This window comes from Scyliorhinus canicula, chromosome 2 (assembly GCF_902713615.1).
Source record: "Scyliorhinus canicula chromosome 2, sScyCan1.1, whole genome shotgun sequence".
NCBI classification, from domain to species: domain Eukaryota; kingdom Metazoa; phylum Chordata; class Chondrichthyes; order Carcharhiniformes; family Scyliorhinidae; genus Scyliorhinus; species Scyliorhinus canicula.
Window position 1 is genome coordinate 181094597 of NC_052147.1, and position 26715 is coordinate 181121311.

Here is a 26715-nt window from a genome sequence, read left to right on the forward strand (position 1 = left end):
GGTCGGCCGGCGAGGGACGCCAAAGTCGGCCGGCGAGGGTCGCCACGGTCGGCCGGCGGGGGACGCCAAGGTCGGCTGGCATGGGCCGCGAAGGTCAGCCAGGTTGGGTCCTGAAGGTTGGACAGTTGGTAAAATTGGGTCCCCGTAATAAAAGTTTTAAAAACACTGTACAGTAGTAGAGCAACACAAGGAGCTTCAGAGAAATATTTTGTCAAAACAAATGTGACACGGAGGCACAGAAGGAGGTATAGGGCAGCACGGTAGCAAAAGTGATTAGCACTGTGGCTTCACAGTGCCAGGGTCCCAGGTTCGATTCCCTGCTGTGTCACTGTGCGGAGTCTGCACGTTCTCCCCGTGTCTCCGTGGGTTTCCTCCGGGTGCTCCAGTTTCCTCCCACAGTCCAAAGATGTGCAGGTTAGGTGGATTGGCCATGATAAATTGCCCTTAGTGACGAAAAAAGGTTAGGAGGGGTTACTGGGTTATGGGGATGGGGGGAAAGAAAGGGCTTAAGTGGGTCGGTGCAGACTCGATGGGCCGAATGGCCTCCTTCTGCACTGTATGTTCTCTGTAAATCTATGTATGACTAAAAGCTTGGTCAAAACAGGAGTTTTTAAGGAATTAGATGCCAGAGAGGTAGAGCTGTGGCAAAATTTAGGGATGGAATTCTAGAGCTCAGGGCCTCGGCAACTTGAAAGTATGAGCACCAATGATGGAGTGATGACCAAGAGGCTAGTACTCGTGAACTAAGCAGTGGTTATCTCCAGATAGCTCTGTCTTCCACCAAATCCTGTGTTGAAGGTTTGGTCTCCATTGTCTTCCTGCCCCTTTTACCTCCCCTGTGACCTCCAGAGGCCTGGGATTCTACCCTTCCTACAGCACATGTTGCCCCTTATCACCACTGGGTCCAAAGTCTGTCAGCTTGAGCCTTCTTCTCAGCAGATAGCTGCCTAACTGTCCTTGGCAGCATTGCCCCCTGCTCCTCTGCTGCTGTGAACCCTGTGCCAACCCTGTTCAAAGCCTGGGCACAGAGCGTCTCTTCTCCTTGCCACCTGTGCAGCCCATGTGTACTACCTTTCCTTATGCTCAGTCTCCCTTTACCCCACTGACCATTGTATGGGCTGGGGTGATACCCTGGGGTAGCTATGACTGATTTGTCTCTTGCCTGCCTTCAGTTTGTTGGTTTCAGAAGGTGCGGGTAACCTGCCAGGCCCTTTGATAGTCTGAAGTTCCAATCTTGACAAGCTCTTCCCAAGCTTTGCAAGTCTTAATAGGCCTCACCGGGAGGACAGCGGGATTTCTCTCCCACCTTCGTCCTACACCAGTGATCATATCTTGAAACTGGCACGCTGCCTGGTGCTATTGTTTTAGACGGTCTCCAACCTCACTTGGCTCCAGAGGTGCTCCAAACATACAACCCAGAGTCGAACATTAAGTTACAAATAAGCAGCAATTTCTATTACTCAGTGCAAAATGTCAGCAGTTACAACTAATTGATTACTGGGAACGTAGAATCCTGCATTTAAAAAGAGCTAAATCATTGTCTTATTGAGAATTTTGTGTGCAGACTTACTTACTGGAAGAAACTAGAAGAGACAGCCGCACAAAGTCACCATGACTGCCGCACAAAGCTACCATTATCCTCCCAAGATACAAGATGACATGGTAGCAGATGCTCTGTCTCTTGTAGCTTCCATAATCACCACAAGTACTAACTGAAATTAACCTAAAGAATACCATATTTGCCAGCCTCAAAATATGCAACGAATTTCCCAAAATAAGTCTGAAGAAGAGTCATACACACTTTAAACGTTAACTCGATTTTCTCTCTCCACAGATGCTGCCAGACCTGCTGAGCCTTTCCAGCATTTTTTGTTTTGGTTTCAGATTTCAGCATCCGCAGTATTTTCATTTTATTCAGCTAACTTCCTAATTTGAAATAAAACAAACTTTCCAAAGAAAACAGCCCATCGGTTCCCCTCCAATTGCACACGTGCATGATCAAAGGACATCTCACTCCCAGGACCCTCATCGCTTTTCGTGACGGTGGGAAGCAAGGCGAGTCACCAATGTCATTCGTCCCTCATTTGGCCCCAGCATCAGCCGTGCTGATTTGTTAGCCTTAACCGGAAGGCTTGACACCTCATAGTATTGAAGCCCAATTTTCCCTGTCAGTGGGATTCAATGCAGCTTCCCAGATAGTGGGACTTTATCAATGGGCGTTCCCTACTTCACTCACTGCGACCAGTGTGGACCACAGATTCAGGGAATGGGAGACCAAGGTTTATATTCTACATAATATATAGGATGGAAATGAAAACTTTTATCTGACAGTCATGAGTATTTTTAGTATGCTACCGTTAAAAGTAATCATTCTAAACACTCATTATAGAAAAAAGGGAGCAGCAGATGGAGAGGCCAGGAACTGGAATAAAATGTTAGCAGGAGTCAGAGAAAAATTGTTCTGGAGAGACGGGAGTATGCGGCTGAGCTAGAAACGGGTGAGTGCACTCTACAGTAAAGGGAGTTATTCTAATATCGATCTCAATGACTCTCAGGACTATTTCAAATCTTAATTTCATACAGTACATGTGGGATTAACACTTTTCAGACAGTTAAAATTTGCACATTATGAAATTGTGTAAAGAGTGTGTTGTGATAGGTCAACTTCTGTCTTTTTAAAGTAAAGTAATCTTTATTGTCACAAGTAGGCTTACATTATCACTGCAATGAAGTTACGGTGAAAAATCCCTAGTTGCCAGAGCCGGCACCTGTTCGGGTATACTGAGGGAGAATTCAGTGTCCAAATTACCTAACAGCACGTCTTTCGGAACTTGTGGGAGGAAACCGGAGAACCCAGAGGAAACCCCGCAAACACGGGGAGAACGTGCGGACTCCGCACAGTGACCCAAGCCGGAAATCGAACCTGGGAGCCTGGAGCTGTGAAGCAACAGTGCTAACCACTGTGCTACCATGCTGCCCACGGTATGTGATGTGAAGTAATGGCCACGCAATAAACCAATATTGGAATTCATCAACATCTCCAGTCCCCCTGAATAATCCACAAGAGGCCATGACTGCAAAATACCACAAAGGCCTTCCCCAGCACACTGGTGATGGCAGGCATTAGAACATACAGTGCAGAAGGTGGCCCTTCAGCCCATCGAGTCTGCACCGGCCGACTTAAGCCCTCACTTCAACCCTATCCCCTTAACCCAACAACTCCTCCGAATCTTTTTTTGAATACTAAGGGCAATTTAGCATGGCCAATCCACCTAACCTGCATGTCTTTGGACTGTGGGAGGAAACCAGAGCACCCGGAGGAAACCCATGCAGACACAGGGAGAACGTGCAGACTCTGCACAGACAGTGACCCAGCAGGGAATTGAACATGGGACCTGGCCCTGTGAGGCCATAATGCTATCCACTTGTGCTACCGTGCTGCCTAGAGGAATGTTTTAACTAACAGCCTTCAGACAATTTAAAAAGTCAGGTGGAGCTATTGCCGTCTCTACGAGCAGTGGCACAAGGAATGGACATGCCTCCATGGTAACCAGTATCACTACCCCTCGAGTGACAGGGACATAACAGCTTGTACATGCTTTAAATAGGCAAGCACATTGCATGTTGTCGGTCACTACCTGCAGGAAATGGGTGCAGGTGGAGAGCATCAAAATGGCGGAGTCTGATCCAGTTCAGATGCTGGGAAGTCACAGCCATCAAGTCAAAAAAAAAAAATTGCATCACAGAAATGCTGAGCACCATAGACAGCTGTAGCATTTTGCCATCTTTCTGCATTCCCTAACATATGTCAACAAAGTATTTGAATCCCACATTCCTAACCGTCAGAAATGTTGTACAATAAATCAGCAACTACAAAGAAGGGGGGGAAAAGAGATATTTGAACAGCCTGCCCCCGAATAAGATCCACTATTTAATTGCTGTATTCCGTTGTATATTTACAGCCTCATTCCCTGATGTTTTTTCAAACCACTACATGGGTTTAATAATAAGTCCCCACTGTCAACAAGGAGTCTGTTTCTATACAGGCCAACCAAATATCCCACAAATAATCCAGCTCCCATGAGAAGGTCCAAGAACATTAATTACACTCGTCAGTTTTAGCAAAATAAATAGAAAATGCAGAAGTAGCCTTGGTTTAGCAATGTTGATTTATGTCGCATTTTTTTGTAGCCCATTTCTATAGCACTAGTCTTTCTCAAGTTATCTAGCAGTGGTGGCTCGGATGGGAGTGGCACAAGGAGCCCATTTTAAAATATAGTCTTCCCCAAGGCAGGCCAGCAGCACGGTTCAATTCCCATACCAGCCTCCTCGAACAGGCGCCGGAATGTGGCGACTAGGGGCTTTTCACAGTAACTTCATTGAAGCCTACTTGTGACAATAAGTGAGTTCATTTTTCATTTCCCTAGGTAATCTCTCCTCACCAAAAGGATTTGCAGGCAACTTGGACACAGGCCTCCAACATGACTGATCATTAGTCAGGTGATAAGAAAATTAATTAGTGCAGTCAAGTGACTCATGATGATTGTCTCCAGCTGTGTGGAAGGCCTGAATTCTCCTCTGTAACTCCTCCCCTACTCTCAAAGAGCCAGGAACCAGCTGGCATGGTTGGAACTGTGGATGCAGTTTGTGTCCCAGTACCCACAATGTACCATACTTTGCTGATAATTTAATGTTGCACCATTGGGGGTCACTTATTTTCTCTAGCATATGACTCAGTGACAGCAGTCTCAGCTCCAAGTCAGAAGGTTGTGGGTTTGAGTTCTACTATTTATTTATTTATTTATTTATTTATTTATTTATTTAGAGTACCTAATTATTTTTTTCCAATTAAGGGGCAATTTAGCATGGTTAATCCACCTAACATGGGGAGAATGTGCAAACTCCACATAGACAGTGACCCAGGGCCGGGATCGAACACGGATCCTCAGCGCCATAGGCAGGGGTGCTAACCACTGCACCACCATGCCGCCCTCCACTTCAGAGTCTTAACTCAGACTGCCTTTCAGTGCAATACTGAAGTCTTACACTGTCAAAGGTGCCGTCTTTCAAGTGAGGTGTTAAACCAAATCTGTACTCGGGTGCATGTGAAAGATCCCAATTTGAAAAAATTAAGGAAGACTTCCCCACAGGGACGTGGCCGATATTTATCTGCCAACCCATATCTAAACAAATTAGCCATTATCACAGGTTGATTTGGAACCAGAAAACAAATATATTTGAGGTGGGATGTGAAGAATTTACCAGGCCAATAGCATGTAAATGAAGAGGGATTTATTATGGTGGCAGCTGGGTGTGTGTGCGTGCGTACACGGCAACAAAGTCTGACCAGGGAAAATACAAGTAGCACCACAGGGCAAAGAAGAGAATTGAAACACCTATCTGACTAACACACAGTTCAGATGTTGACTGAAAATAACTTTTATAGCTGTAAATAAAAGGAAAGCTTTCCATTCTGTTATTGAAAGACTCCAACATGACATTTTCTCACTGGTAATTGCCAATATTCATGCGGTTAATACCATGACCTAAACCAGCACAATTCTCTAGTTTTGGTGAGAGAGATTAAAGTGTGTCTTTCAAACCAGAGAGGTGGAACCACAAAGTGACCACACCCCCCATGTCAGATTAGTAAATAGCTGGGAAAAACACAAACCGATGCTGTGAAAGGGCTGAAGGCGAGTTCTGGATAAATGGCCAAATTCATGTTCATCTTAGAATGTAGGAGCAGAAGAACAGGGGTAGGCCGATTAGTTCCTCGCTCCTTTTCTATTATTCCACGAGATGATGGCTTTTAGCTAATTTAACTCCATATACCCCACCTCTGCCCCAAAATCTCAAAATAAACAATTGGTCTAGCTACAGTTGCAGTTTATGGAAGAGAGTTCCAAGCTTCTACCACCCTTTGCTCATGGAAACGTTTGCTAATTTCACTCCTGAAAGATCTGGTTCTAATTTTTAGACCATGCCTTCTAGCCTTAGACTCCCCTGAGAAATAGTTTGTCTCTCTCTTCCCTACCTGCTCTCCTGAATACCTATCAGATCATCACTTACTCCTCTAAATTACAGAAATGCAACCCCAGTTTGTTTAACCTCTCCTCACGTGGATTTTAAGTCCATGGGTCTCGTATTGGTAAATCTAGGCTGCATTCCTTCCGAGATGCAGAGAAAGAATTTGGCAGAATCCCCAAAAATTGTTTTTTACACTGGCCTGAATTTCCCATGAGATCTTCCACTGGTGCCCATCGTGGCAGATCGCCTCCCGCAGATGAAGACCACTCATGCCCGATTCTTCATCGCACCAATGGAAAAGCACACGAGTGTGAAACACATTAGGAAAAGTGGCGTGCAGATGTTGGGATGCACCCGAAAAATGTCTGGGGCTACCTCCGGAGTTCAGGATGAAAGCCGCTGGCAACACTGCGCCCTGGTACACCACAGCTGTGGTTAGGGCAGCATCTGCAGGAAGACCTCACAAATTTGGAGTCCTGGAGGTCGTCCATTTTCCAGCCTCACAGGGCGGGATTTACCAAACAACCCACCGCGTGTTTTGCGGGACGTAGGCAGCCCAACAGCAAGATTTACCAGCCCCGCTGTTGTCGACAGGATTTCCCGGTGACTGCATTCCTCATTGCTGGGAAGCCCTAGCGTCGGTGTGGGACTGGAATATCCCGTTGGCGAGAACACCCAGTGGATGGCACCCAGAATGTTCCTGGAGATCCATCTTCTTTCTCAGGAGGTCCACTTTCTTTCTTCAATAGTGGGTCTACGATATTGGGTGCCTTTTCAACATTGCGCCCCACAGGAAGGCAGGCTAAGTGCTATCAGGCCTGCCCGCCATGGAATATGGCACGAAACCCCCGGGTGCATAATTAATTAGATCGAGGCCGGAAGATTTGGCGTGTGTTCTTGTGTAACTCCACAGCGGGAAACTCTCCACGTTCCCGTCCACCATTATTTCACACTTATCCACGTGACATTGTTTCTGCCACCTACCCAGTTACTTGAAAGATCTAAAACTTTTTAAAATCTGGTTCCTGACCATCTGCTCTGCCACCTATCGTATCATTATTTTTGCAACCTTTAATATGGCAAAACCATTAAAATATTTATTAATAACACTAAAGTAGCATTTTGGCACAGTTACAGAACCTGATGACTGGTAGCCATTCCTGAAGTAATTCTGCTTGATGTGGAGCTTCTGAGAATGCAATTTAGAATGCTGAATCTCATGGATGTACATTCTTTGAGCAGAATTAAGAAGCTTTTTGGGGAAATGAATTGCTGGTCAATTGACTGTCCAGTACATACAAGGTAAATTCACCAATCCAATCAATTGTTGAATTTTGGTGGCGTTTTCAGACAGCCCCACTGTAACTTCAGATCAGCTGATCCATGCAAAAGCAGCATAAGCAGTTAAAGCTGCCATTTAGATCATTACTCCAGAGTTTCCCCCAAAGGTATGCGCAGAGATCAGGGAAATCATCAAAGGATATCTCCTCCATTATCTCAAAAAGCCATACCAGATGTTGGTTCGGCATCTCTTCAAAACATGACCTTGTCAACTGAAACTTTGTTAACAGGAGGATCTTGGATACAAAAGTCAATGCCTGGTTGCATTTGAAGTTTCAGTTGGAGAACATTTATTTACCCCTAAGCGCAGGTATTAACCTTATAGGGAAATATTCAAGTACGGTAGATAGTTACTAAAACAGTCAAACTGTCTGGTATTGGGCAGCACGGTGGCATAGTGATTAGCATTGCTGCCTGCGGCGCTGAGGACCTGGGTTCGAATCCCGGCCCTGGGTCACTGACCGTGTGGAGTTTGCACGTTCTCCCCGTGTCTGCGTGGGTTTCACCCCCACAACCCAAAGATGTGCAGGGTTGGCGGATTGGCCATGCTAAATTGCCCCTTAATTGGAAAAAATAATTGGGTACTCTAAATTTTTTTTTAAACTGTCTGGTATTACTGGTTTACTATGTGGAGGCACATGGCAAGATCATATTACAGTAGCAGCAGCGCACACTTGCAGTTTTCATTTTAATATTGTTGCACTAGGCTTTCATTGAAATCAAGATTAGAGATAATAACATTTGTTCCACAATGTGATGCCAGTGCACAGAATATATCAATGCACTTACATTATTTCAATGGTCAAGTCTCTCATACTGCCAGAACAAGTTAGTGTCAGTTTATATCAGTTATTTACTTTTACTCTGCTACTCTGTTCCCTTGCAGCTAGTGAACAACACAAATGAGCCATTTCATTCCCCAAGTTTGATCTTGTGTATGCAACTAAATATCTGCCCCAATCACTCACTTGGAAACTGTAATACACACCAAAACCACACATACCACCATGACTCGTGGATTCCCTTCCTTCTTCCCTGGCTGTTTCTCACATATACAAAACTGAATCTCATATGTCATGTATCAGTAGTAAATAGTCTTACTGACAAATGCAAAGTATAATTAAATAGTTTCTTGTATATATACACATGCCACTTTTGTAACAAATCATAAAATCTACCTCACTTTATAAGAACATAAGAACTGGGGGCAGGAGTAGGCCATCTGGCCCTCGAGCCTGCACCGCCATTTAATAAGATCACAACTGATCTTTTTGTGGACTCAACTCCACTTATCTGCCCGCGCACCATAACCTTTTATTCCTTTACTGTTCAAAAATCTATCTTTGCCTTAAAAACATTCAATGAGGTTGCCTCAGCTGCTTCACTGGGCAGGGAATTCCACAGATTCACATCCCTTTGGGTGAAGAAGTTCCTCCTCAACTCAGTCTGAAATTTGCTCCCCCTTAATTTGAGGCTATGCCCCGAGTTCACCCGCCAATGAAAACAACCTCCATGCTTCTATCTTATCTATACCCTTCATAATTTTTTATGTTTCTATAAGATCCCACCTCAATTTTCTAAATTCCAATGAGTATTGTTCCAGTCTATTCAGTCTCTCCTCATAAACCAATCCTTTCAACTGTGGAATCAGCCAAGTGTATCTCCTCTGCACACCCTCCAGTGCCAGTACATCCTTCTCAAGTAAGGAGACCAAAACTGGACACAGTACTCCAGGTGTGGCCTCACCAGCTCCCTATACAGCTGCAACATAACCTCCCTGTTTTAAACTCTATCCCTTTAGCAATGAAAGACACAATTCCATTTGCCTTCTTAACTATCTGCAGCATCTGCAAACCAATGTTTTGCAATTCATCCACAAGGACACTCAGTTCCCTCTGCACAGCAACATGCTGCAATTTTTTACTAGTTAAATAATAGTCCGTTTTGCTGTTATTCCTAGCAAAATGTATGACCTCACATTTATCAACATTGTACTCCATCTGCCAGGCTCTTGCCCACTCACTTAAACTATCTATATCCCTCTGCAGACTTTCAGTTCCTCTGCACACTTTGCTCTGCCACTCATCTTAGTGTCACCTGCGAGCTGACACATTACACTTAGTACCCAACTCCAAATCATCTACGTAAATTGTAAACAATTGCGGTCCCAACACTGATTTTACTTGTTAGAGATGAAAATGACATCAACAGCATTCATTCTGCTTTTTGAAAGGCTAATACAATGAAGAACATCAGTACACAGGATTCCTCTCCTTTTCAGTGCTGCCATTTCCTCTCTAAAAGTTACAGATCCTAACTCTAATCCCATGAAGCCCCTCAGTAAACAATGAAGATTAACCTTTTGCAATATGTTTTGTTATTTCTGACAGCGCTCAGCACTCTTTTTTCCTTTGGCCAAAGCAGTTTAATGAACTATTCTCCCAATAAACGTCTCATGTAGGAGGCATCATATAATAGACTCAGTCAAATGGTTGTACAGTACCATTGATCAGCTGAATGACCTTCAAAACACCCAACTACACATGGTGATACAAAAGCCACCATGAGTATGGATTCCTAGCTGTCTAATCACAGAATGGCACAGAATTTTCTTCTGCTCGCTCTCAACAAAGATCAATGGTTGATGTTCAGGCTCCAGTAAGGGACTTATTTGACCTCAGCAAGCAACTCCAATGAGCTAAGGAGGAAACAAGACAGCACAATATTTGATCCCAGCCTACTGAAGACACATTACCAGACCTTACACAAAACAACATAATAATTGCTTAACAAGCAAACTAGCATATTTATCACATCACGCTTTTAAAAAATCAACAGTATCAGTATTGATATCTACTGACATTTTTTAAAAAATCATACAAAGTCCCACCCCTCCACCTTTTCCCCAAAGCTCTGTAAATTATTATCTAATCAAATAATTATCCAACACCGTTCAAAAGCTGTGACAAAAATATATTGAACCAAAGCCTTGAACATTTTCATTAAATAATTAGCACATCTATAACCATCGGATTTTACAGAAGGTAATTTGAACCACTGCACCCATGGCTGTCTTTGGAGAAAAGACAGGACGTCTACGTCAGACCAAAGCACATGTCAGATGGTGTAGGTGGGCTGGGAATTTCTTCCAAAAACAAATCACTTTTCCTAGTCACTTGCGAATTCCATGGCTGCCAGAGTATTGAACTTTGACATTTACACTGATTCACTGGCTTGTGAGCTACTTGAGGAAAGTTAAAGGAGCTTTACTGGAGGCGGCTTAGGATTGGTTGGTAGTTCAGGTTTCAAAAATCAAACTTCTTTGCAATTTTATTGCTGGACTTTAAATGGAGATGAAAGCATTGGTTTCAACAAAAGATAAAAATCATGCCCATTGTCTGAACGCATCCCTGACGTAAAGGTACTTAACATAGGTGAAAGAACCAAATCTTCTCTTGGCCCAAACACTAGCCTCAATATTTTATGCAACTGAATTTATCAAATGAGAGCCCATTCTCAACTTTTTGGTCTTTGAATTTTTACTATCAATATAGCGTTCAAAAGGATAATACTGCAGATGCTGGAAATCTGAAATAAAAACAGAAAACGTTGGGAAAATCTCGGCAGGTCAGCCGAATGCATCTGTGGAGGGAGAAACAGACTTGTGGGTGGATTTAACCCAAGCCCCCGCCGATGGACTTGATGGCTGCTTGGTTGGGGGGGGGGGGGGGGGGGGGGGGGGGTGGAATATGGCGGGAGAACCAAAATTTTGTTTCACACTGGAGTGAATTTGCAGCACAATCATCCACTGGTGCCCGTCATGGCTGGTCGGAAAATCTGCCAGAAGCAAAAGGGAACCTCACTTGCATGGGATGCAGGTGGAGGCCCGACCACTTGTTTCAAATGCTCCACGATTTTGGCAGGATAACTCACCAGCATGAAATACGTTTGGAACATGGCATGCAGATGTCGGGACTCACCAGGACTCTGCCTGTGGCTGCCTCTGGAGTTCTGGATGGAGGCAGCCCGCAACCCTGGACCCTGGGACACCACAGCAGTGGGTCGGAGATTCAGTGTCCTGGAGGGGGTCCATCTACCAGCTTCAGAATTTTCCCGGAGATCCGTCTTCAATTTCATGAGGTCCACCTTCTTTCTGCAATAGCTAGTCAACGATGTTAGGCACCTCCTCTTCAATATGCTGCCTGGATAGGACGGCAGACAACACATCGTCCAGACCTGCCCTGCCATGGAATATGGCGCAAAACACCTAGGTGCATAATTAAGGAGGTTGGGGCCATCACTCTGCATATTTTCCTGCCGGCTGCTGCAACGGGAAACATTCCACCCGCCAAAGCACCTAGTCTCAAAATGGGAGAATTCCACCCCATGTTTCCAATTGCTGCTAAAAGGTCACAGACCTGAAATGACAACTGTTTCTTGTTCTAAAGACGCTGCCAAACCTGCTGAGTATTTCCAGAACTTTCGTTTTTTATTTCAGTTACGTTTTTACAAATCCACAGTAAACTCCAATCCAAATAGATTGGACTGTGCCTCCAAGCAGGAATCTGACCTCCGACCTGATACATAGAGTTAGTGCATTTTTGTCACTTAAAAACCAGACCTGGGGCAGGACAGTGGATAAGATCATGATCAGAACTCTGAAATTTCCCGATGAAAGTTTATCAAAAGTCTTAATAATGCCGTCACACATATTAGACAAAGGAGTAGAAAAACAGACTTTCACTTAACGTCTGCTATTTATTTCATTTTCGAAATCACCAGATCGCCCACTTAAAAATAAAAAATCTGATTCTAAATTGGACCGGTGGTAGCCCTAAGTTATCGTAAATTTCCTTAATTGTATCCTGCAGCATTTTCCCCAGTAGGTACTTGGTGCACATACCAGGGAGGTAACGTAATATATGGCCTTGGGGTTGGGCCTGCTCCCATCTGGCTGGTCTGGATTAGGCCATCCAGTTCTTGAGCTGGTTGCCCAGTATATTTCTAAAATCGAATCCAGAAACTGAAAGTTTGCACATTTTAAGTTTAGTGGACTCACATCTGCAGAGTCCTGGCATTGAGATGCAGATAACAAAGCAACGTTCAGTTTCCTATCTGCTGGCCTCTGTGGCTTTCTTCCACAAACTTCAAATAAGACAACATATTTATATTGCACTTTTAATGTAATAAAACATCCCAAGATGCTGCACATTATAGAACAAATTCAGTCACCAGACCAAATCAGGAGATATTCAGTCAGGTAACCAAGCTTGCTCAATGGGGTAAGTTTTAAGGAGTGCCTGAGGGGTGGAAAGCATTGTAGTGAGGCAGAGTGGTTTAGGCAAGGAATTCCAGAGTTTGGAGCCTAGGCAACTGAAGGCATGGCCTCAGGTGGTGAAGCAATTAGAAATGGGAAAACCCATGAGGCCAGAGTGATGAGAGAGTTACCCGAGAGAGATATGGGGCTGGAGAAGATTACAGCAATGGGCCCAGGGGAAGGTGCGAGACCATTGAGGGATTTGATAATAAGATGAGAATTATAAAATCAAGATGCTGCTTGATCAGTTGCCATCGAAGGCCAGTGAGCACAAAGGCGATAGGCAAATTGGATTTGTTGTGAGTTAACACATGGGCAGCAGAGTGCTGGACGAACAGAGGGAAAGTCTGCAGCAAAAACTGAAAAACTCAGCTCTCAAAGTTTGATAATTACATTGATCCTGTGGAATCTGCCCCATGGCATAAACAGGATGGATTCCTAAGGTGGCAGTATAACAATACAAGGCAGTAAGCAGCAACATTATAGGAAGGCATTCTGAAACACTCCTTCCTAAAATTAAACTGAAGACAGTGGCACATTCATGCATTATTATCACGTATGCATTAGGGCTGCAGTGCAGATTAACATCTCAGTTTACAGGAAAGGAGTGCTTACCTTCACTTAATAAATTTATTCACATTGACATACCCACTCTCTGATTTAATTAGTGCCCTATTCACACTGTTACAATCTGGGACATATATGGAGTAAACACACACTGCTTCCCTTCCATTGCTGTGGTGAGATACCATTCCCCTCCTCAAACCTTCTAAATCTAATTTATGCTCTTGATCAACTAACAAAGATAAACTTGATCAAGTTTCAAATTATCATTTTTAACACTCAAGTTTGAATGAGCCTGATAGTATTGTGAAAAATCACTACTTCATGATTTCTACGCTGGACCAATCATTAAGGTTGTGTGTGTATTTTAATGTTATCTTCAGGCCTGAGCGATGGATACTAAGAAACCTGAAACTTTTATGCATTACATCCCTCAATTTATCTTCCTTATTTTTCTATGTTTGAACCTCTTCAATGAGTTTTCTTCCTGTCAGAGCACTGAAACGACTCTTGATAAAGGCACAAAAAGCATGCTATGTGATCACACCAAAATATTCTGCAGCTGAGCTGACAACACTATCATCCTCCCATCATCTAGCTAAGTGGGATTGTCCTTGCCTAGTTCCATTTGTATCCATCTAGCAAAGCATTAGAATCACCTGCAATGCCTTCTCTTCTCATTCCTTCACCCCTGGACTTCCCCGAGAATCTATCCTTGGCCCACTACTAATTCCCGTTTACTCAGAAACATTGAGTTGAATTCTCCGCCTCCCCAGCAGCATATTTCTCAGCGGCGCACCGTCGCTGGCAGTGGGATTCTCCATTCCTGCCGCTGGCCAATAGGATTTCCCCTTTTAGCCACCTCATGCTGCCGGGAAAGACGCAGGCTGGGGTGCGCTGTTGGTGGAATGGAGAATCCCATCAACGGAGAATTCACCCCATTATCTGAAAACGTAATGTCAAGCTCCATATGTATGCTGATGAAACTCTCCACCTCACCACCACCCCTTTCAGTCCCTCCACTGTCTCTGATTAGTCACGCAGTTTGTCAGCCATCTTGTACCAGTTAAACACCAGGTTCCTCCAACTAAATATCAGGAAGGCCAATGCCATTGTCTTTGGTCTCTGCCAATAATTCCGTTTCTCAGCTATCGTCTCCTCCCTCATCCTGGCCACTGATTGAGACAGAACCAGTGGTTCACAACCACAGTGACCTATTTGACACAAAGGAGATCTTCCAAAGGCATAGCCATTCCTTCATCAAAACCATCTACTTCCACCTCCATCACATCCCCCATTTCCACTCCTTGCTGAGTCCATATGCTACTGAAACTCTCATCCATTCCTTTGTTATCTCTAAACACATTTGTCCCAATATTCTCCTGCCAGCCTTCCATCAGCCACCCTTCATTAATGCAAGCTCATCCAAAACACTGCTGCCAGCTTAATTCATAATAAAATTCCATTTACCCGCCAACACATTATTTGCTGAACTGCATTGGTTCCTGACCTGGCGATACCGAGATCTAAAAATTATCATTCTGATTTTCAAATCTTAAATGGCCTTGCCCTCCCCATCTCAGCAACTTCTTCTAACCTTCTGATTCCAAGGTCTTGGAACTTCTCTAATTCTGACATCTCACACTTCCGTGTTTTTATTTTCTCCATAATTTATTGACTTATTGGAGGCAGTGACGCAGTGGTATTGACGCTGGACTGGTAATTCAGGCACCCAGGATAATGACCTGGGGAACTAGGTTCGAATCCCACCAGGGCAGATGGTGAAATTTGAATTCAATAAAAATCTGAAATTAATAGTGTAATGATGACCATGAAACCATCGTCGATCGTCATAAAAACCCATCTGGTTCACTAATGTCCTTTGGGGAAGGCAATCTGTCTTCCTTACCTATATGCGACTCCAGACCCACAGCAATGCAGTTGACTCTTAATGCACTCTGAAATAGTCTGGCAAGCCACTCAGTTCAAGGACAATTCGGGATGGGCAATAAATGCTGGCCCAGCCCAAATTCCATGAATGAATTTTTTAAAAACCTACTGGTAACCATCCATATTAAAAGGAGGGTACAGAAGCTATCTCCATGTCTACATCTTCACACATTTCTGCTCAACGTCACATTGACCTTGGGTCTGGGTTGTGTAACTTCTTACATCGCTGTGTGGACAGTACTGCATCCAGTTGCATATTAAGCCAGTGTGTGCCAGACTCTTTTACTACACAACCAAAACCTCTCAGTCTCTCAACCTCTATCTCCTCCTTTAAAAACACTCCTTAAACACTACCTGACAACCTGGCCTAATATCGCCTCATGAGCCTCAATGTCAAATTCTGTTTGAGGAGCTCCTGTGAAACACTTTGGGGCATTTAACAGGAGAGTTGCTATATAAACGGAAGTTGCTGTTGTTGCTCGTTCCCAGCCATTAGTGGATAGTTCTGAAATTGAGACTCACATTGTGTATCGATAATGGTCATAAGGTAGCCTGTGTAATAGTGCAATGGTTGATGAAGATGCACTCTAACACAAGGTGTAAGACTGGAAACCAATGTCAAAAGCAAGAACAACTCGCCTTTCCAGAGGGTTGTAGGGCTGGCGAAAATTAAAGATGGTGCAAGGCAAGGGCATGGATGGATTTGAAGACGACGATTGAAGGTTTAGTCCAGAGGCATTGAATAACAAAAGTCATTATGAAATGAAATGAAAATCGCTTATTGTCACAAGTAGGCTTCAAATGAAGTTACTATGAAAAGCCCCTAGTCGCCACATTCTGGTGCCTGTTCAGTAGGGCTGGTTCAGGAATTGAACCCGCGCTGCTGACCTCGATCTGCTTTACAAGCCAGCTATTTAGCCCACTGTGCTAAACCAGCCCACATTATGGATGTGTGCAAATTGGCTGCCAAGATTCTCTACATTATGCCAAAAATACATCATTCCAGCATTGATGTATGCCTTCCCCCGATTTTCTGACCATCTTTTCCTACTTTTTATTGAATAAATATATTTCCCATCACTGTCTCCTTGGGATTTTCAAGCTGGTCTCTTGCTTTCTCCTGGAGAAGAATAGAAAGCTATCTAGAAATACAGGGCTTTTCCGTCATCAGAACTATTGGCCCATGACTGCTCCATCAGAGTAAGGGAAGTTCTTTTAATGATGGCTGGAGCGAGCTGGCACACACCTGCCCATCATCTGAACTGAACAAGCACCAGTGTAAACTGCCTTGGGAGTCAGGGTGCAGTGACATTACTAAATACAAAATAAGATCAGCGATTTGACTTTATCCAGTATCACCTGTATCGAGCTTGTGCAACAGTTTGCATTCATTAGTCACTGAAGCATGCAGGCACCAAGACAGGTATGTGACAGAGCCTCAGAATATTCCAGAACTACAGGTTCTTGCATGCCATTTCCTGAAATAAGTTAAAGTTAAGCCTAAAGCACAACGAACAGTAATGCATTGGCCCAGATTTTCATGATTAACATTATTTTAACACCAAAGGGCATCCATTTAAAATAAGATGGGGGTCAGCCAACTTTTAAATAATATTTATTGCCAAAATTCAGTCAATTCAATTGAATTCTTGCAAAACTCAAGTCATTCAAAATGTTATGGCTGAATGCATAGTGGATGTTTTTGCATTGCTTTTAAATAGCAATATGTAAGGTTTTTTTTACATTACCGAATATTGTAAGTTAACAGAAGGCTGATGGTTCTTCAGACTTGTTCCAGGGATGGCGGGATTGTCTTATGAAGAGAGATTGAGTAAACTGGGCCTGTATTCTCTAGAATGAGAGATTATTTTGTTTAAACCTAGAAAATACGTAAAGGGAATATAGACAGGGTAGATGCAGGTAAAATGTTTCCCTTGGTTGGGGAGTCTAGAACCAGGGAGCGCAAATTCAAAATAAGGGAGATGCCACTTAGAACTGAGATGAGAAGAAATTTCTTTACACATTAGGTTGTGAATCTTTGGAATTCTCTACCCCAGAGGGCTGTGGAAGCTCAGTCACTGAGGAAGTTTCAAGCAGAGATTGATAGATTTCTGGTTAACCATAACGTAAAGGGTTATGGGGACAGTGGATGTAAAAGGCGTTGAAGTGCCCAAACAACCATGATCGTATTAAATGGTGGAGCAGGCTCAATGGGCCAAATGGCCTACTTCTATTCTTATGATCCAAGTTTCCAATATTCAGACATTGGATCACTCAGATAGTCACTGTCACTTCAATTAGTTTTAGTTTGTTGTTTGCAAAAAAGAGAATAGGACTAGATTTTGAGGCAGGTGCGAACAATACACGCTGGAAACACTGAAGCTCCAGCCATTTCTGTGGCAAGAGAAACAGAGTTAACATTTCAGGTTGATAACTTCACAGCAGTTCTGGTGAAAAGGTCATCAATCTGAACTGTTAACTCCACCGATGCTGCTTGACCTGCTGAATGTTTGCAGCATTTTCTGTTTTTGTTAGATGTTTTCCCACATCCGTTTAGGAGGTCAACGACCTGAAATTGCCAAAAAGGAGAGTATTGAGGCCATGAGCAACATTGAGGCAGGAGGGTTTGAAGTGATTTGAACAAACTCCAAAAAGCAGATCAGGTCACGATCATATTGCTCTTCTTGGTGTGTGAACTGTCTGCCACATTCCCTCCATTATAACAGTAACTATACTTTAGAAGGACCTTGTTGGCTGTACCTGCTCAAGGTCAGGAAAGATGCTATTTTTTAAGTGCAAGGAAGAAAATTTAAATCCTTATTGCATCGTAACATCCTAGCTCCAGCATGTCGTTTGGGGCATACATTGCATGGCATTTGCCTGGGAAGTGTAAAATTCCGATGGACGATTGCCTTGTCCTGGGAAACATCCAGAAACAAGATTTAAATCACAAATTTCAAATGATTCAGATTGTGTTACATTAATAGTTACCCAGAAACAGAAGAGTTAAAATGACTTCTAACTTCTTGATTAACAATGGTGCAGACTCTTGGTTTGCACTGCTGCCTCACGGCGCTGAGGACCCGGGTTCGATCCTGGCCCTGGGTCACTGTTCGTGTGGAGTCTACACATTCTCCCCGTGCCTGCATGGGTTTCACTCCCACAAGCCAAAGATTTGGATTGGCCCCACTAAATTAGGAAAAAACATAATTGAATACCCTAAATTTATTTTTTAAAAAGAAAACAAAACTATGACACAGACTCAAACCGACCCTCCCAAGGGGTACCCCCCTCCAGTGTAGGGGACTCTCTTCTCCACCTCTCCCCCTCCACAGGTCTCCACCACCACCAGCAGCCCAAATAGGATGACCCCACCCCAAAATTCTATCCACTTACCTTACCAAAGATGTTAAAACCTGGCTGGACTTTTAAACCTACCTGGTTATGACAACTAGTGTTGCAAAAAGAGGGCGTGGTTACTTATCTTCAGTATTATAGCTCTCGACAATAGGTACCGGGGGTACATTGCATTGTCTCAGCTGGATTTTCAGCTAGGAAGTTTTCAAACGGAGTGGCAATCTGACTCAATCGGACATTATGGCCAATATGATATACTATCACTGTAACTATATTATAATATGAGTTATATTAGAAACATTTTGAATTATTCATTCATGGGACATGGGCATTGTTGGCTGTGCCAGCACTATCCCTAATTGCCCTTGAGGGGGCAGTTAAAGTCAATCACATTGCTGAGAGTTTGGAGTCACATGAAGGCCAGACTGGGTAAGGACAGCAGGTTTCCTTCCCTAAAGGAAATTAGTGAATGAGGTGAGTTTTTACAATTGACAATGGTTCATGGTCATCATTAGTCTTTTAATCCCAGATTTTTATTGAATTCAAATTTCACCCTCTGCAGTGGCGGGATTTGAATCTGGGTCCCCAGAGCATTACTCTGGTCTCTGGTTTACTAGTCCAGTGACAATATCTCTACGCCACCACATCCCCCATATACTTCCAGTAGGAGGCTTCCAGTAATAAACAAAGGGGTTTATTTATGAGTGGCAAAGGCACTTCAATAACAGGTACAGAACACTGTACAACAGGTCTGTCCACTTCCGCTCCCTGGTCCACACTGCCCGGGGTCCTGCTCCCAGGCCCCGCGCAAACTCCCCATTGGCCAGGGTCCGCATGTTCCATAGCGATTGACTCGAACTGATCACGTGGACAGTGGAGCCCGCCTCCTGTTTGAAAATATTTTTATTCCATGCATTTTCACAGACATAAAGAATCAGAAGAAGAACAACACAATTCAGTAAAAAACAACCACACCCCACCTGCTCCCCTGATACCAACCTCACCTCACATCACTTCCCGCCTTCCCCATTTTAAACACCCCCCCCCCCCCCCCCCCCCCCCCCCCCCCCCACACACTCCTCCGCTTGCTGACCCATCTAACCTACTGAAAGAAATCATTAAACAGCTTCCACCTCTGGGTGAACCCCTCTGCCGACCCCCTCAAAGCGAACTTAACCTTTTCCAACCTCAGGAATTCTGACAGGTCACTTACCCACAGCCAGAACCCCCTCAGTCTTGGACACATCCAGAGCATGTGTACATGGTTTGCGGGCCCCCCGCGCACCACCCACACTTGGCTTCTACCTCCACAAAGAACATGCACATCCTTGCTACCATCGTATGAGCCCGATGCACCACTTTACCCTGGATGAGGCTTAGCCTCACACATGACGAGAACATGTTCACCCTCTGCAGGGCCTCCGCCCACATCTCGGCCCCACCTCCCCTCCCAGTTCCTCCTCCCACTTATGCTTAATGTCCCCCACCAGAGCTCCTTCCCATTCTGTCAACTCCTAATAAACATCCAACACCTTTCCCTCCCTAATTTCATCCTTCGACAGCACCTTGTCCTGCAACCCCTGCGGTTGCAGCCCAGGAAAGGATGGCACCTCTTTCCTTACAAAATCCCGAACCTGCAGGTATCTAAAGCCATTCGCCCTGGACAATTCATACACTTCCTCCAGGTCTTCCAGCCCCGTGAGCTTGCCTCCTTAATGGGGCCACACTACCACATCTTTCCCCGCTTAAGTCTCTTAACACACTACCCCAAAACTATGGCAAAAGTTGCAATGGTAAACAAAGACAATCAAGGAAAGAAAGTCCATCAAAAAGTCATTTGGTTCATAGACCTCTGGGTCCTCCAGGATCTCCGTAGGGAAGTCCCTGGCTCCCCTTGGCTAGACCGAGTTACAGGAGTATTCACGATGCTCGCTGGACTCGTCAACTCCACATCAGGGGCGGCCTCTCCTCGACTCCTCAGGTGGTTGACATGCTTTTTGATGGTCTTCCCGTTAACATAGTTACTTAAGACACCAGCCCCCACTGCGCCTCTTCCTGTCTTTCTAACCAAGGTGAATCAGCAGTGGAATTTTGGACAAAAACCAGGTCACCCACCCAGATGACCTGTCACCTCTCTGCTCTGACGTCTGACTCTTCTGGGAGTCCTGGCATGCATCCACCTTCCCTGCCAAATTTGGAAACACAAAATCCATCGGGTCCCCAACCAAGTGCACATGAGCTGCTCAGCTAGCATGATTCTATGATTCTATGATCCGGTATTGGAGAATCTCGCATTTCCTGGGTATCCTGACACTCCCAAAGCTGGCTGGCATGCTCGCACTCCTCATCAGACTCATCAAGAGAGAACAGGGTTCTCTCAATCAGATCCTCCTCTGCCAGGATCTCCCCTCTCTGGAGGCCAATTGTGCAAGTTTTGCACACAGATACCAACCATGAGTGAGGCTCTCAGAGGTGCATAATGCAGAATGCCACCTGATCTGCTCAAACATCTTAAGTGTATTTTGAGCACACTGAGGATCTGCTCAAAGGGCTGTGGTGGATGCATGGCTTTCATTATACCTTGCATCAGGCTCCATGAGTGGATTTATCACTGGTGTCATCAGCCATCTCTGTTGAGAATATCTCCCAGAAGCCAGCCATCCAAACGTGCTGGGCTGGTGAACGTCCCTGGCACCTTGGGAGTGCCTTACTATGTAGATATCATGACTGCTGCCAGGTTAACAAGCACAGACTTGCATTATCCATCCCTGTGGTTGCATATGAATGGAACACTTTCCTAATAATCGACGCTCATGGCTGTGTGGAGGGCACTTAAACACATGTATGTAACCTATTGTGTCTTGGACCTTTGGAAATCTGATAGTGCTATCTAAGCTCTTTCAGCCTTACTAGCAATGTTCTTGCTAAATGAAATAAGCTCATGGGCACAACGACACATGGCAACAGGAACACTTTGTTGCAGTGATGCACCACTGGCTGCTACATCTTCCACAAGCCTCCTAATGACCCAGGAAGAAACTAGTTGCAAAGAAAATTTAGGGCCAGTGTGACCTTCGTGGGAAGCAATTTCCCCAGCCAACTCAACACAGATTGACCTGACCATCTCCCTGGACAATCCGAGTCTTCTTAGGCACTCTCACTGGCTACTTGCAAGTGTACCAGCCTATTCCAGTAGACTCTATTGGCAGGATTGTGCCTTATCCTTCATCTGCTTGTCCGTGACAGTTGCCTCCCCTCCACAGCCCCTTTCTCCGCAGGAGGTTGCCCATCGTGCTGTACCTCATGATGCACCTGTCCTTGGCCAACCATCCTCCTGCTTCTCCTCCTTAATGGAGAGGAATCTTTCCACTTAATGTACAATGCCAATACAGGCAATGGTGTACAGCAACATGGCACAATTTTGCAGCATTTCCTGTTTGTTCCCCTTCTTCAGGGACTGTCCTAATGCAGTTTGAAACTGAATGAGAAGTGAAGTAACAATATCAGCAAAATCACTGAGCCCTGCTCTGCTAAAGGCAGCCATAGGCCTTAGAGCCCCGTCTTTACAACACTCGTCATTAAAAATGCAAGTCCCATCAATCAAGTTTTCTTTGTACATATCACATTGTGGAATGGGCAATTTATAGTTCAGGTTTATTGGATTATTAACAAGCTCAATCAACCGTTAACTGTTCTTTTTTTAAATACGGTAGGCAGACTGTCAATGTAACCACCTGCCTGACTTCCATGTGGTGCTGAACTAGTGTGTTGATACCAGGTTCAGGACCCAACATCACCATGCCGATATTTGCACAAGAGCAGACAGCCAGCAGCAGTCCTGGCTTGGCGATGGTAAAATTAATCCTCAGACTTCAGATTTCATATTCACACAAAACAAATCACAAATATGCAATTACTGTGTTGATTACTTCTGTTTACTTCCAATACACTCAAACCACTTCTGTCCTCATGTGATTTCCAAAGATCCAAGACGTAATAGACCGCACAAGCGTGACTATTAAAGTGTCTTCTGGACAGCCAGGAGCATGTTAACAGGAAAGGATACCATTCTATTAACACCCATCTCCTATGTGGCCACATAATGCAGGTCTGCGCTCGCTATCGTGGCAGCAATCTCAATGCCTGCAAACTGAAGCCCTCTCAGGTGCCAGAGGTGTTCACCAGCTGGAGTTTTTAATTGGCACTTCTCATTTTCCACTTCTTCCAGAATGGGAGCTGAAAGTTTATGCCATGTCATATATGCAGCACTTTACAAGACAGTGGTGTTTTAAAATGTGTCTCTTAGCTCAAGTTAAAACACAATGTCCTGGACATGGGGGATGGTGATCATACAAACTAAACCAGGAGACAGGCCCATGTGATCCAAACCAAAACCTGTTCAAAATCAAGCGACAAGTTTCATGTCTGAAACCACAAAGCGAGAGCCAGAGAGCGCGTGCCGGAGAGAGAGAGAGAGATAGAGAGAGAGATAGATGGAGAGAGAGAGAAAAAGAGAGAAACGGACGTGAGGTTCTTTGATTTTTGAATGAGGATGGCTTCAAAGTGTAGTGTCTCACAAAGAACATCAAGTTATGTTTTCAACAAAGCTAATTTATTTACACGACAACTAAATAGATTTGACTTGCTTGCTAAGATATAAAAGATTATAGATTGCCTAAAACTATGATTCTACTTAGAGCTCCTGAGAACACGACTATTTTCTACTTCGCCTAACAACCTTTTTCCCGAGTGAAGAGTATGACGCGGACCATGTGTGTGCACTTGATCACCATTTAGTGGTTGGATGTATTTACAGTAAATTGTTAACCCTTCATTATTCTTACAATGCACGTGCTGTCACATGCCCCTTTCTTTGTAGTTGTTTGGATAAACATTCAGACATATTTACAACGCATGATGCTTGTTGAGGCTATACATGGTTTCACTATGCTATTGTCCATCAGTTAACGATTTTTTTTGTTTCACAAATTAAGTCTTGTTTTTTTTCTGAGACATGTAGGGCGCGATTCTCCGCTCCCCATGCCGGGTGGGAGAATCACGGGAGGGCCGGGCGACTCACGACACGCCCCCCGTGATTCTCCCACCCCCCGCTCGGAAGAATCGGCGCTCGCCGTTTTTCACGGCGACCGGCGATTCTCTGACCCGGATGGGCCGAGCGGTCTGCCGTTCGCGACTGGATCACGACTGCGGCAACCACACCTGGTCGCTGCTGTCGTGAACATGGCGGCAAACGCTGGTTGGACGCTTGTTGGGGACGGAGAGGGGAGTGAGCACCACGGCCGTGCTCGGGAGGGGACTGGCCCGCGATCGGTGCCCACCGATCGTCAGGCCGGCGTCTCAAAGGAACGCACTCTTTCCCCTCCGCCGCCCCGCAAAATCAAGCCGCCACGTCATGCGGGGCGGCGGAGGGGAAGACGGCAACCGCGCATGCAGCACGGCCGGCCAACCTGCGCATGTGCGGCTGACGTCATTAGGCACGCCAGCCGCGTCATTCTCGGCGCGCCGGGCCTTGAGGCCAGCGACAATGCCCGGCGGCCGAGAATAACGGAGCGCCGCTCCTCGCCCCCCCCGGGTGGGGGTGAATAAGGTGAAAGGAGCGGCCTCAGAGGCCATCGTGAACTCCACGGGAGCGGAGAATTCCACCCGTAGATCTTCTCAGAGCAATCTTCTTTTACAGTTGTGTTTGTTCCAATGATGCTGTCGTGTTCGCTGCTGGAATGACGTCTTCCTGACATACTGCTGGAGTTGCTTTGAATAGCTCTGTATCAATTGAGATGTTTGGAAATGTGGGTTGGGGCGTCTTCACCTTACTCTGCAGTTTCTCCTTAATATTAGAACCCTCTGCCATTACTACTACATAGGAATGTGGAGCTGCCTGGCGTATGACATGCGCCATGCTCGACCAGCTATTCGGAAGTTGTACTCTTTACAGTATCACCTTGCTCAGGCGGTGATAGATTTTTTTGCTGTTCTATCATAGGCTTCTGTTGTTTCAGTTTGTTCTGTTTGCTCTTCTGGATTGTGTCTTCGTTTTCAGGACTCATTGTAGTAAGGCAGGGTAACGTGGTACGTATCTTCCCATTATCAGCAACTGTGCTGGTGAGTATCCTATTGCAAGTGGTGTCGCTCTGTAACTTAAAGCTAAATTTGGGTTGCTGTTTGAATCCCAAGCTTTCTTCAGTAACTTCTTGGGAATATGTGCTCCCTTCTCAGCCTTTCCATTGGACTGTAGATGAAGCGGGCTGGAGGGTACATGCTGGAAGTCATACTGTTTGGAAAACTCAGTCCATTCGCTGCTATCAAAAGAAGGTCCATTGTCACTCATTACGGTTAATGGAATGGCAAGCCCAGCGAGTATTTTTTTCGTCGCCTTGATGGCTGCCTTCGAACTTGAGTTGAGTTGAGCTTGATTACCTCTGGATAATTTGAAAATTAGTCAATGAACAACAGGTATTCATTGCCTTGAAAGAATAACATGTCACTTTCGACCACGGAGTAGTGACAATTTAGTGCATAGTCAGTGCTTCCTTCTGTTGATGGGACTAGTTCTTCTGATAGGTTTCACATTTCCATCTCTTTCTATCCCTAGGTTGCTAATGTCATTGTTGATTCCCACCAGTACATGGACTCACAAGCTCTTCTTTTACATTTTTCTATCCCCAGATGGCCTTCATGCACCTTACTGAGGATTATTTGTCATAAAGAAGTCAGTATTACGATATGACAGGAACCCATTGACATTGCTTGAATCTGTTCCTATGTTTCGGTAGTTGGAACAAGTTCCTTTGGGCCAACCATCCGGCATGTATTTTAGCACTCGTTGGATAGTTTCTTCCTTACTTGTTACTTTGTTGATCAATTTCGACTTGTCATCAGACACAGGTAGGTTCTCTTCAATAAGGGTTGCTTGAGCTTCAATGATCTGTACGATATCTGTCGTCCCGGAATCATCGGTTGCATGTGATAGTGCATCAGCTACAACTATCTCCTTTCCTGGTGTGTAGACTAGCTCAAAATCGTACCTTTGAAGTTTCATGACCATTCTCTGTAGTCGTGGAGACATGTCGTTTAAATTCTTTTTTAACCGATGATCGGTTTCAACTGTAAATGTGACCCATACACGTAGTTATGGAATTTGTCCATACCAATGAGTAGACCAAAACACTCCTTTTCAATTTGCGCCTTGCGCTGCTCAGTTGGTGTCATTGCTCTCGAGGCATATGCAACTAGTTACCATAGCCGTTCACTTGTCTGTTGTAATAGCCATCGCCTATGCCATCTTTGCTGGCATCTGTCAAGATCTTCGAATTGCTTTTGGGATTGAAGAACGACAGAACAGGTGCTGAACAGGTGTTTTCAGAGCAGATCACGTTCCGTTGTGCTCATCAGACCAACTGAACGTCACATTCTTCGGATAAGCTGTCTTAGCGCCGTGATGCCAAGTTTGACATGAATTTTCACAAAAGGTTGACAACACCGAGCATCCTTTGGACTGCCTTCTTGTCTTTTGGACATGAAGCTGGTAATGGCTGCAATCTTTTCCTTGTTTGGCTGGACGTCTTGAGCTAATAGTTGATCACCGAAGAAAATTAGTCTGGAGCTGCCAAATTGGCCATTGGCTCTGTTCAGTTTGAAAACAAACTTTTCAATACGCTTCATGACTTGCAGACGTCGTGCATTGATGACAGAATCATGATGTTATCCATGTACACTCATACGCCTGTGATACCTTCAGCCATCTGTTCCATAGCCCGAGGAAAAATTTCGGAAGCAGAAATAATCCCAAAAGGCATTCTGTTGAAACAGTATCCCCCGTATGGTGTGTTAAACATGCAGATTTTTTTTTTTACATTGTATCATCTAATTTTAATTGCCAGAGACCCATGGATGCTGTAAAGATCTTGGCACCTGACATTTCACTGGTAATTTCCTCCCTTTTCGGAATCGGGTAGTGTTCCCGCTTTATATTCTGATTCAGATCCTTGGGATCGATACAGATTCTTAGGTAGCCATTGGCTTTCATCACACAAACCATAGAACTGACCCAGTCAGTTGGTTCTTCCACTTTGGTGAGTGTTCCCGCTGGGCAGAGTGGCACCCTGGCACTGCTGGTGCCCGGCTAAATGTGCTTGACA

The 26715-nt window shown here is 44.7% G+C and overlaps 1 protein-coding gene across 4 annotated transcripts in view; it reads right to left on the reverse strand.

The window, feature by feature from the left end:
- Positions 1–26715, reverse strand: part of myo1b (myosin IB) — a 336645-nt gene that overhangs the window by 231426 nt on the left and 78504 nt on the right. The window lies entirely within an intron of this gene.